Below are 12,457 nucleotides of genomic sequence, written 5' to 3' on the forward strand. Positions count from 1 at the left end.
GAACAGTAAGTACTACCAGCAAAGTTTACACTTGGCTTTTACCTAAAGACATAGATAATGTTGCAAGTTTTAGAACTGGATAGAATGATCAACAAATCCAGAAAGATAGGTATTAAAATTTTATGAAAGTATTTTTTAAAGCAGATTCCATTTTCCCAAATACAATCACTTTAAGGAACCCCAACTAACGTGTAGAATTCTGTTCCCCTATTCATAAAACCCCCAAAAGGGATTCTGCCTAAATGGAGGGTAAGATTCATACTTTCTTAGGTCCACCCCCCACAGTTTCTTTAAGGATATGGTATTCAAATGGTGAAGTAAGGCAAACATGAACATATAGATGCATGAGGCCAAAACAAGAAAGATGACAGGGTTGATTATAGAAATGGCTTTGTTGTTGTTGTTGTTGTTGTTGTTGTTGTTGTTGTTTTGCCTCCAAGCAGAAGATTTAAAATTGATCTGAATCTTCAAGGTTTGCTTCTATTTGATAGACAAGACAAGGAGGGTGAGAACTGTCCCTTGGACAGGCAATGCAGAAAGGGGGCTCTCCTCCTTTATCCCGTTAGAGTCCTGCTGGTCAGAGCCTGAGAAGGCCCCTCTGAAATGAGCAGAGCTATTATCAGCCTTGGCTTAAATAAACCTTCTGCCCCAGCGCCCACCCGCCTCCCTCTGAGCTGCCGCCCCATCCATCACTGCCACCGCTCAGAGCGGCCGCCATGACAGTTCATGATCATTAACCAGCCCTGGTTGCTTTGTGTTAAAGTGAAGACCCGTCAAACACAGAAACCCCACAGTTCCTCAAAGTTACAGGAGACATGGCCCTGCCGGGGCTGATGTTCAACCAAACTTGATACACCAGCTCTGACAGAACATGAAAAATGAATCCAGGTAAAAGGCCTCAGTGTCCCCAGTCTTTCCACCCCCTTTCCTTCCCCTTTCAGCAGCAGAAACCAGGAGGAAAAGGACGAAAGGGCAAAGGACACAGCAACCCCTGCTCCTCAAACCAACCTCCCAGAGCTGGCCCTCCCAGAGCGGAACTCTTGCCCAACACTCAGCTGATTGGCCATGTCCTCTGCAAGCCCTTCTGGGACGTCTTTGCACCCCACCCACCCCATCCCATCCTGCCCCAGCAGAAAGGCCTGTCCCGCTTACATGCCAGAGAGCACACTCTGGCCAAGCGTCTCCCTGCTCCTCTAGACTCTCAGAAACCTTCCTGCTCATGGGCTCAAATCCCTGAAAGAAACTGAAGTTGAGCAGTTGCTCTTCTCCACTTCACAAAGGTTTATAATACATAAGAAACAGAGTGCATGAAATGTATCATTTGTGTGTTTGGGTGATCCTGCTCACATGCCATGATTTCTCTTTGTGCCGGCTGTTTAATTAAGACATTTGCTTTTCTTATCATTATTTTCTGCAACAAGGCCCAGCCTGGGAAATGACCTTGAGAGGCAGTTTGAGAAGGAAGAGGGAACCGGTTCTGGTAACCAGTATTTAAAAATTAAATAACAAAAATCAGCCCATCACCACCCTGCCACCAAAGCAAAGGAGGTGGCACACTGTCCCTCTGCTCCTTTTCTCATTCAAATGACATTTATTCAGCCCCTCCCATGTGCCAGGCAGTGAGTTATGCTCCAGGGTTATAAAGAACAAAAAGCAGGCTACAACTCTTAAGGGGCTTAGAATCTATAAAGACAGACAAATAAAATGTCTACAATGGAGGAATGAGGGGTGGGGGGCAAAGACGTCCCAGAAGGGCTTGCAGAGGACATGGCCAATCAGCTGAGTGTTGGGCAAGAGTTCAACAGCACGTGCAAAAGTGCAAAATCAATAATAGCATTTATTTAGGGTGCACTGCAACCCTGTTGGAGACCTGTATTGTAGCCACTAGCCACATGGGGCCATTGGGCATTTGAAATAAAGCTGGTTTGAAGTGAGATAGCTGTAGGAGTGAAATCTGCAGCAGATTTCAATGACTTACTATGAAAAAAAAAAGAGTGTAAAATATCTTAATAATCATTTTGAAAATAATGAAATGATTGATAATGATAAATGATAATATTTTGGAGACAGTGGGTTAAATAAAATATATTATCAAAAGTAATTTCACCTGTTTCCCTTTCTCTCTCTCTCTTTTTTAAAGCAGCTACTAAAGATCTAAAATGACACATGAACACCACTCGTGGCTCGCATTATATTTCTATTGTCCTAGGCAGAGCGTTGCTTAATCTTTCCAACAACCGTATGAGGCTGCTACTAGTTTTTTATCCTCAGTTTTCAGGTGAGAAAACTGAGGCTTCGGGAAGTTAACAGCTGTGCCCACAGGATAGTGGGTGGCAGGAGAGAGTCAGAGGACCAACGTTTTCAGTGCACTGGGTTGGCATTTCCTAGGCGAGGAGTAGGAAAGGAAGCAAGAAAGAAAGAGGGTGCCACAGCAAATCAACTTCTCTAGGCATATTTGCATGTTTGTTGCTTAAAAACTCAAATGGTATCAAGAAAATAGAGTGACATGTAAGGATCTTTCCACCTCTGACCCACCATCTTCCAGTTCTTCCTAGAAACCACCATTTGTCATCAGTTTCTAGGTCTCCCTGAGAGGTCCTCTGCACATAACAGGCCTTTAAACTATTGTGGCCTTATTTTATAGCTGTAAACTTACAGTATCAAATGTAAAAATTAACCATCTTATTAAGCTTACTTTTTTAATGTCATTCTAAATTGTTGCTACTCTATGGGATTATTTTAGCATTGTGTTTGGATTTTACGCTCATGAATGAAAGATGATATTTAATACCAATGAGCAGGCACTGTATTTCCATGCTGCTCAAAGCCCTCCCACTAGCACCTTCTTCAAATCCTCACTACACCTAAGACCAGATCAATTCCAGGCACTGTTTTACAGCTAAAGAAATTGAGGGCTTGCGTCATCTAGGAACATAACTTAGGTCTCCTTCAACAAGCCCCTCACCTCTCACCCTTCTTCACCTCAGGCGGCTAAGCTTAGAAACGTGGATCTCAAATGCTGGCTCTGGTTTGGCAGTTGACCTCTAAAATAACCTGTTTGAGACTCACAGAGCAACCCGGCAGAGAATGGAATAAATCAGAAAGTGAGTGGTGGGCTGCAACAGAAGATCTAGGGTCTCTGCAGAACCTGTTAAGTACCACTGCCCAGCCCCGTGGCCCATGGGTCAAACTTGCCAAGGATTATGTGCTGTGACATGGCTTAAAAAACTATTTCCTGGCTTTGGGTATCACTATATTTTTATCTACCAGCAGGAAAAATATCACTATATTTTCTATATTTCTGTTACATGAAATATTTCTATTTTGACAGGCCAAAATTAGAGAGAAGAAAATTGGCGCAGGTTGGAACTTCCTAAGATAGAGAAGCAATGGGTCAGTGACATCCCCCTGGTTTAAAACTCACGGGGGCCTTTGGCTGGGACACCAGAACCAAGACTGAATATCGGACAAAGATCTACATGGCGTCAGTGAAGTGGGGTCCCTGGGGAAAGGTTCCAACAGCCTAAATGCTGTACGAATAACGCTTGCCCCCCAAGTCTTAATAAAATATTACCCTAAAGAGAGGCATGACTTCATGGTATGCAGGGTAAATGTACCTTTATGGAATGAGGAACAGGGAGGACAAGGGGGAAAGATTCTTTTCTTTTCTGATGCCATGCTGCAAACAAGGCTGAACAAATGGATAGGAGCTTCTGACGGAAAGTTGCAGTTGGCTTAACACCAAATCTTGAGTAGTGTGAACCCAAAAGGAGCAATTTCAAGTTTCTGAATGAAACTTTTATTGACACTGTAACATATTTTGGTGTCTCCCCCAGGACCATTATGTATGGAGCTGTACTTATAAGTTTGGAGCTATCTATACAATTGCACCTTTCACCCCAAAGGTATTTTCATAAATCCTGAGAGCATACCCCTGAGGCTGGTCAGAAGTGCTTCCCAGCAATTACAACACCAGCTCACTGACTGTGGGCTACCACAGGGCCTGGAGGGGAAGTCAGGGATGCAAAGGGGAGACAGTGGCCTTGCCACTGACAATGGGAAGCGCCCAAACTTCTGCCCACTAGCCATGGAGCCGCAGAGGGGAGAGGTTAAAGGTCAGGAGGTCAGTGCTGGCCTCCTCCCTTCTCCCATCATGCAAGCACCATTCCTCCAACCTGTCCAGCTCAGGGGAAATGAAGGAAGCCATAAAAATGTGGCTTTCCCTCATAGCCAGTTACACCCACCATGACCCACTGTTGGCAGGTCCTGGAAATAGGTATGACCATTTTAGAGGTCATTTGGCAGCGGCTACCAAAAACTAAATAGTCTTCATTTTGATTCAGCAATTCTTCTAGGAATTCACTTTACTAACACACTCACCCAATTGCATAAGAATATTCCCTGCATCATTTCTATTTACTGCAGCATCTTTTGCTAAAAGCAAAAACTAGAAACAATTGAAATAACTATTAATAAAAAAGCAATTAAACAAATTTGGTGCAGATAAATCTATGTAGCTATTAAAGAGAATGAAGTAAATCTGTAAATAGAGACATGGAAAGATATTTAAGGTAATGTATGTGCATATATGATTACATATATATAAATATATTCCCAATTACATTTCAAAAAGTGTTGAATACACACACTCTCATTTTCCCCCTTTGTTGCCATAATAGGGTTATCTATGTTCACATGCTAGAAGGGTACACATCAAATTGCTAAGAGTGGTTATCTCTACAGTGGAATTGGGGAGAAGAGTGAGAGGGATGGAATGTTCTACTTTTTTTACTTGATACTTTTCCATACTTTTTGAAATTATTATTTTATGATATCTTAAAATAGTTGTTACTAAAAATTTTTTTCTTCATACTTTATTTGTATTTTTCCAAGATATCTACAAGTTTCCATGTTACCTTGCAAAAAAAAAAAAAAAAAACAGTTTTCAAAAAGCCTTTTTCTTCTTAGAAAAAGAGATGAAGGGAAACATTTTTAAGGATTTGTTTTTCACTTGAGACCTGGAACTTACCCCCACCCCCACCCCCAAGTCTAGTGTTCAGAGTTATTCTCAAAGGATGGGATGGAGCTTGGAACAGCCATCCCTCACAGAGAGACACAGAGCTGGGCTTCGAGGAGGGCTGCACCCCCAGATTGGCCTGGCCTCCCCCCTCAGGGCAGTGGGAGTTGTGGGGGAGCTTCTTGTGGGGCTCAGACCGCACTGCCCCAGTGACTAGAAGCACAGCAGCCTTTTCTTGGGTAGAACTAAATGGGTGAGATGCTGTACAGTCTTGAGCTGATACTTGCGGGATACAATTTCAAATGGAAACCTGATAACCCTATAGCAATTCAGAGATGCAGCACATAACTAGATATTTACACTGCATCTGTTTCTAAAATGTAAGGGAACATAATAAAAATGTAATCCCATCTCACAGGAACCCTTTGAAGCAGAGGTGGGGTACAGGCTCTCTCTATTTTAGAGATTTGAATACATAAATGTTAGGTGAACAGGTTCTCTGACAAATCACTGAAGGACAAAGGACCAACCTATCCAGATACTTTTTTTTTTTAATGAATTTCCCATCTGACTTTATTTTCAAACACATTTCATTTTTCTAAAAAACAAATGCACTTTCTGCAGAGATGACAAATACCAGTTTTCAGTATTCAGAAATGCAATTATACAGAACATACTACATCTAGTCTGGGGCAGATGTATTTTTTTTTTTTTATTTTATTATTTTTTTTTTTTAATTTATTTTTATTTATTTATTTTTTTTTAAAATTCAGTTTTATTGAAATATATTCACAAACCATACAGTCATCCATGGTATACAATCAACTGTTCACAGTATGATCATATAGTTATGCGTTCATCACCACAATCTATTTCTGAACATTTTCCTTACATCAGAAAGAATCAGAATAAGAATAAAAAATAAAAGTGAAAAGAGAATACCCAAACCATCCCCCCATCCCACCCTATTTGTCATTTAGTTTTTACTCCCATTTTTCTACTGATTTTTTTTCAATTTTTTAACTTTGTTTATCAAAAAATTAAAAACAAACAGGCAAACCACAACCAAAAAAACCCCACAACATTTCAAACAAAGCAATGGATCAAGGAAAACAAATAACCTAAAATAATTACTTTGCTTCCAATATGTTCCTACCATACCCCAAGAAAATTAATAAACCATGTCCAAACAGAGGAGTAAGAAAAACAAATAATCTAAAATAACTACATTGCTTCCAACATGTTCCTACCATACCCCAAGAAAATTAACAACCACTAAGAAAACAAAGGAATAAGAGAAAAAAAGACCTAAAATAACTCTATTGCTTCCAACATGATCTTACTATATCCAAGAACGTTTACAAACCATAATCATTCCTGAGCATTCCCATAACATTGAGATTACCCTCCATAGTTTATCTGTTTTTATTAGATTATCATTCCCCCTCCACTAATTGGTATCTCTAGGTCCCCTACATTCTACAGTATAAAACATTGTACATTTTTCACAGAATTCACATTAGTGGTAACATACAATACGTCTCTTTTTGTGCCTGGCTTATTTTGCTCAGCATTATTTCTTTTTTTTTTTTTTTTTTTTAATCTCCATTTTATTGAGATATATTCATATACCACGCAGTCACACAAAACAAATCGTACTTTCGATTGTTCACAGTACCACTACATAGTTGTACACTCATCACCCAAATCAATCCCTGACACCTTCATTAGCACACACACAAGAATAACAAGAATAATAATTAGAGTGAAAAAGAGCAATTGAAGTAAAAAAGAACACTGGGTACCTTTGTCTGTTTGTTTCCTTCCCCTATTTTTCTACTCATCCATCCACAAACCAGACGAAGTGGAGTGTGGTCCCTATGGCTTTCCCAATCCCCCTGTCACCCCTCACAAGCTACATTTTTACACAACTGTCTTCGAGATTCATGGGTTCTGGGCTGTAGTCCGACAGTCCCAGGTATCCGCCACCAGCTACCCCAATTCTTTAGAACCCAAAAAGGGCTGTCTAAAGTGTGCGTAAGGGTGCCCCCCAGAGTGACCCCTCGGCCCCTCCTGGATTCTCTCTGCCACCGAAGCTCACTTCATCTCCCTTCACATCCCCCTCCTGGCCAAGAAGATGTTCTCCGTCCCACGACGCCGGGCCTACATTCCTCCCCGGGAGTCATACTCCACGCTGCCAGGGAGATTCACTCCCCTGGGTGTCTGATCCCACGTAGGGGGGAGGGCAGTGATTTCACCTTTCAAGTTGGCTCAGCTAGAGAGACAGGGCCACACCTGAGCAACAAAGAGGCATTCGGGAGGAGGCTCCCAGGCACAAGCATAGGGAGGCCTAGCCTCTCCTCTGCAGCAACCACCTCCCCAAGGGCAAAACCCGTGGCAGAGGGCTCAACCCATCAAACCACCAGACCCCCATGTCTGTGGTCATGTTAGCAACCATGGAGGTGGGGTAGGCGAACACTCCTGCATTCTCCACAGGCTCCCCAAGGGGGCACCGCATCTTTTTTTTTTTCCTTGTTTTTTTTTTTTAACTTTCCCTTCTTTTTTAAATCAACTGTATGAAAAAAAAGTTAAAAAGAAAACAAACATACAATAAAAGAACACCTCAAAGAGACCATAACAAGGGAGAGATGTATTTATTTTTGGAAACATACAGTAAGCGGCACTAATTACGCAGCAACTGTAAGGTAACTAGCATGCAACCACAGAACTATAACTGCCACCACTGCAGGGGTGTGGGTGTCTCTGGCTGAGCCCATTTAAATTGACTGGACATGCTCAGAGCTATGTCCAAAAAATCCATTTAGGAGGAACGTGCAGAAGTGGCAACTCCCCAGGGCACCTCACAGCTGACAGGCGACAGCCACGATGTGTTGGTTATACAGCAGTTATGGCCTAATTCACAGACCTTACCCACCTCTTCTCTTTCTAGAAAAAAGAAAGAAGTTAAGAAATTCCTCGAACTAGTGGTGGGTGTGTCAGGTGGGATGCAGAGGGCCGTCAGAGCAGAGTCCGAGACAGGCAGGCTACCCATCACTAATAATCATGGTTGGCTTCTAAATACTGGCAGCAAGATGACTTCTGATTTGGAATCTTAGGTACATTATAGATAAATGAAAAATGCCGCTAATGATACACTGAGATTGATAAACAGCGCTTTGAAAATGAACCACATGGAGGGCTGGGCTTGCAGCAAGATTTCATAAGACAGAGCAGCCAGGTCTTCTCTCCCCTCCCCTCCCCTCCCCTCCCCTCCTCTTCTCTTCTCTTCCCTGTAGTAACAAAAAGTTTTAGAATGAGTCACACTGAACAGTTACATGTCCTGGGACAGAGGTAGGTCCATTTCTGGTCTGAGTGGGTTGAGCGATGACGGAGAAGCAGGAAGCCACAGCCGCTGTCCATCCCGAGCAGACAGGGTCTTGGGCTGAGCCCCCATGGCAGGCTGTGGTGCACAGCAAATGTGGCTTTTCACAGAGGTATTCGAGATCCGGAGCACACAGTCTCTGCTCTTTGATTTTGGTTTTCATGTAGTTTCTCAGCAGTACCAGGGCTTCGTTTTCTAATATTTCTGGAGCTGGTTTTGCTGCTGTGGCCTGGTGATAAGATCCCAGTTATTACTGCCTCTTTAATCAGGCGATTGACATTCTTTGGGTGCAGATATTATTGAGCAAAGAGACTAAGGAGAATGCGGTTTTCCAGCATTCCCCTCTTTCGGCTCTTCTGGCTGCTGTGGACTCATCAACTTGCTCCTGCCACGGAGGCAAAGGGGTTTCAATCATGCATCTTTGAGGACCTGCTGGGCTGTCGCCTCTGGAGAAGCATCTGAATGGCATCCCACTGAGCAAAGGAGACACTAGGCTGTGTCCTGAGAGCTAGCTAGATCCATGCCAGAGCTGGGAATGCGGTGACCACTGCCATTTTCCCTGAGCTGCACCGGAAGCCTGTGGCCTGGTCACTTCCAGGCAACCCCAGGTGGCCAGTCCTGAGGACTATGGAGCTGCAATCTGGGACAAAAGATGCATTATTGCATATCCAGATTCCCTCTTCCCACATCTGGCTTGCAGAGCCACTTTTGTAGCCATTTCAAAAACCTCCCTCTCTCCATCTTTGGTCTTTGCTGAACACTCCATGTTCCCCAAAGTGCCCATCCTGTGTGCCATATCTCGTCTGGGCTAGCTCCCACCTCATGTACTCGCCATTCCCAAGACCTTTCTTAATCCCAACAGGGATGATGGACACATTGGGACAGAAATGCTTATCTTCCAGGGTCCATTTTCCTGAGGTGTCTTCTAAACCATCAGTGCTGCCAATGGAGAAGCACAGAAGAGGAGAGCAGCCTTAGGCAACTGCAAGCTTCCTGCTCAGGGATGTACCACAGAGCCCACTCCACCTGCTTGCCACACACTTCAATATCTGCACCTAGTTCTCAAACACTGTGGGCACTCACACCTCTGGGAACTGGTTCTTGCTGAAGACTATCAGCAAGCAGGTTGTGCCACATGCTCCGTCACTGATAATGACACACTTCTTCTGATGACAGCATCACTCACAAATGGGCTGCAAGATGCACGGCCTGAGTGGCAAAACCTCTACAAAGTTCCTTGAACTCAGATGAAAGGCACTCAGGCAGCCACTCTGAGTCTGGCCTCTTGGGGCCAAGGATGCTGCTCCACTAGTTGTGGGCTCAGAGAGGGGTGGACTGAAGACAGAACCGACGGGGGTGGTAAGCGCTGGACCAGATTCATGTTTAAAGAAATCACGAAGTGTTAGCACTTAGCAGGCAAATCAGAGAAACCTGATGTGCCCTAATTTATCATCATTACTGCAAGACTATGCAGCCTTGATTAAAGTTATCAAAGGCAACATGCCCTCTTCCCTGCCTGTCAAACTTTTGAATACAGGTATCATGAAACTGGCCAAAGAGCTGTTACCCCGAGAGTGCCTGCTTGAGCTCGTTTTGTCAGTCAACCCAGAAGTGTCCCTGTCATAGGAGCGGAAGGTGTTCTGTCAGTCTGTGATGTGCTTCCAGGTGCCGGTGAACTCACTGACATTCACGTCAGCCTTGTCCTCTCCACCAAACGTAGATATGATTGACTGACAGTCACAGGATTAAATGGAGTACAGGTATGTGGACTTGAAAGTCTGGAGTGGCTGGTGTATTTCCGGTGACGGCAGATGGAAGATCAATCAAAATAAAGACCTCAAAATTGAGATAGTCATGGCTGGGGTCATTTTAGTTGAGAACCTTGGCCAGTGCTTGCTGGTGCTCGTCTGGCATCACATCATTCCTGCCTTTACCAACCCTCTGGAAGATGCTCCACAGGAAGCTCTGTTCCGGCAGCTCCACCCGTACTGCAGGGCCCATGGTAGGGTGGGCAGCCATGGGCCGAGGCTGCAGAGGGACAGAAAGACGCACTGGGGGCTTAGTTTCCAACTTAGTTGCTACATTTTTAATTTACAAAAATGAATTAAGAAAAGCCTAACCTAAATGAGAGAATGCCTGCAAAATGCTTAACACAGATTCTGGCACAGAGTTATCAAACAGTTAATAAGTAAATATCCTCCATCTTAATAAATTAATACCTGAGCAATGAAGAGAGCTTGTAGGTCATGCGAAATTGTAATCTGACTGAAGAAGTTATTCTGTCCTAACTTTTTGTTCTTTTTAACCACTGAGGGAACTGTTGTGGCAGCAGGAGAGGGAGGAGAGAGCCATGCTATCAAATTTTGTAGAACTTAAGAAAATCTGCCTAGAGCTCAGTTTCAGCTGATCTCCATGGCGTTTCCATAAGTTGTCTTCTTAAATATTTGGAATGAACAACAGCAGAAATCCTGAAGACAATGCCCTAATTAATTGAAGACTTAAACAATTTTGATTTATTGATTTTAAAAGGTAGCAAGCTTTTTTGGACCCCCGCAGGCCCCTCTCCACAACGTTGCCCCCTGTGTTAGCCCAGCCCCCACCATCCTTCGAATCCCCCCACATTTACCTCCTCACTCATGCTCTTCTTTCCTGATAAATAATGTTTCCAAATAAAAACAGGACCTAGGATCAACCTTGTTTCACACAAATGCCTGAATAAATGCACAGGTGCACAGGGATGGGCCAGCCCTCCTCTTCCTCTTACAGAGACCACAAGCCTGGGTTGAGCACCCACAATGCCAGAGCTGCCATCTGTGTATCTTCGCGTGCTGCGTTGCACCAACAGAATCCTCACGACATCCCCATGATGTGGTGTTAGTCTGTCCGTGTTTCACAACAGGGAGCTAAAGCCCTGAGAGGTAAGAGAACTGGCCATGTTCATAGCCGGTAAACTAAGGCTCAGCCTTGAACGCAGACTCCTGGCTCCAGACCTAGAGCTACAAAACCAGTCACGATGTCATTCTGATCAGCAGGCCCTGGAGAGGACAGAAGCGCTCACCATCCCGAGATGCTCCAGATGGCTGGCCGTCCACCCCTGCACTCCCACTGGTGTGACCTACCCACGCCCATGGAAGACTGCTCCCTTGTCACCTCTTGGCTGCAAGCGGCCCCTGGCCAGACACGTGCCAGTCCGAGCTGGAAAGGGCTTAGAGGGACACTGGCCTTTTCAGGAATGAAGGAGAAGAATCCCTCAGGCATGATGATTTATAACTTAGCAAAGCATTCTCACCTCCATCTTCCCATTTGAATCTTAATACAGACACCTTAAAGGGGAGGTATTACTTTAGTTACCCCAGCCCTCCCCAAACACACACAGACATTTTAATTTTTAAGTCAAGGAAAATAGCATAGTTTATATAATAGGGTGGTTAAAAGCAAAGCTCATAGTATCAGACAAAATAGGGTTCAAATCCCAGTTCTGCTAGCTCATCACTGTGTGTGTCCTTAAGCAAGTTACTTAGCTCATCCCCAAGCCCTAGTTTCCTCATCTGTAAAATAGAAATAGGATACAAAAAAGAAGCAATACTGCAAAGCACTTAGCACAGTGCCAGGGCCACAGAAAACCCTCAAAAATTACTCCTTGCTGTTCATACTATTTTAATTATTAAGCTTGTTATTATCAGAGGGATTACTCCCAAGGCCACAAAATGGGTCTGGACCTGAATCTTCTAACTCCAGGTCCAGTGCTCCTTCCTGTACGGACATCATCCTCCACCTGGGGCCCAAGGCCAACAGAACTGAGCAGAGGAATCTGAGGGTGCCCAGAGTGGAGGCTTCCAGGGGCCACGTCACTGTTGCCCTGTGTCAATCTCACAACAAGGAGCAGCCTGGGCCTCAGTTCTTCACACTTGTGTTGCCGCAGGCCTGGGAGCCAAGGAATCAGGCAAGGGGAGTACTCACAGGGGTCCCAGGTTCTGCCCCACGCCCGCCTCCCAGATAGGACAGCGGGAGGCTCCTACCTCCTCTCTCCAACAAGGCTTGGTTCCTGGAAATGGCAC

The 12,457-nt window shown here is 44.3% G+C and overlaps 2 pseudogenes; both read right to left on the minus strand.

Moving 5' to 3' along the window:
• The window catches only part of LOC119511291, a 71,079-nt pseudogene extending 62,126 nt beyond the window's left edge, over positions 1–8,953 (minus strand).
• Positions 8,954–9,024: 71 nt separating this feature from the next.
• On the minus strand, positions 9,025–11,694 carry LOC119511292 (annotated as a pseudogene).
• Between the last annotated feature and the right edge of the window lie 763 nt (positions 11,695–12,457).

The sequence above is a fragment of the Choloepus didactylus genome, chromosome 16 (assembly GCF_015220235.1).
Source record: "Choloepus didactylus isolate mChoDid1 chromosome 16, mChoDid1.pri, whole genome shotgun sequence".
NCBI classification, from domain to species: Eukaryota; Metazoa; Chordata; class Mammalia; order Pilosa; family Megalonychidae; genus Choloepus; species Choloepus didactylus.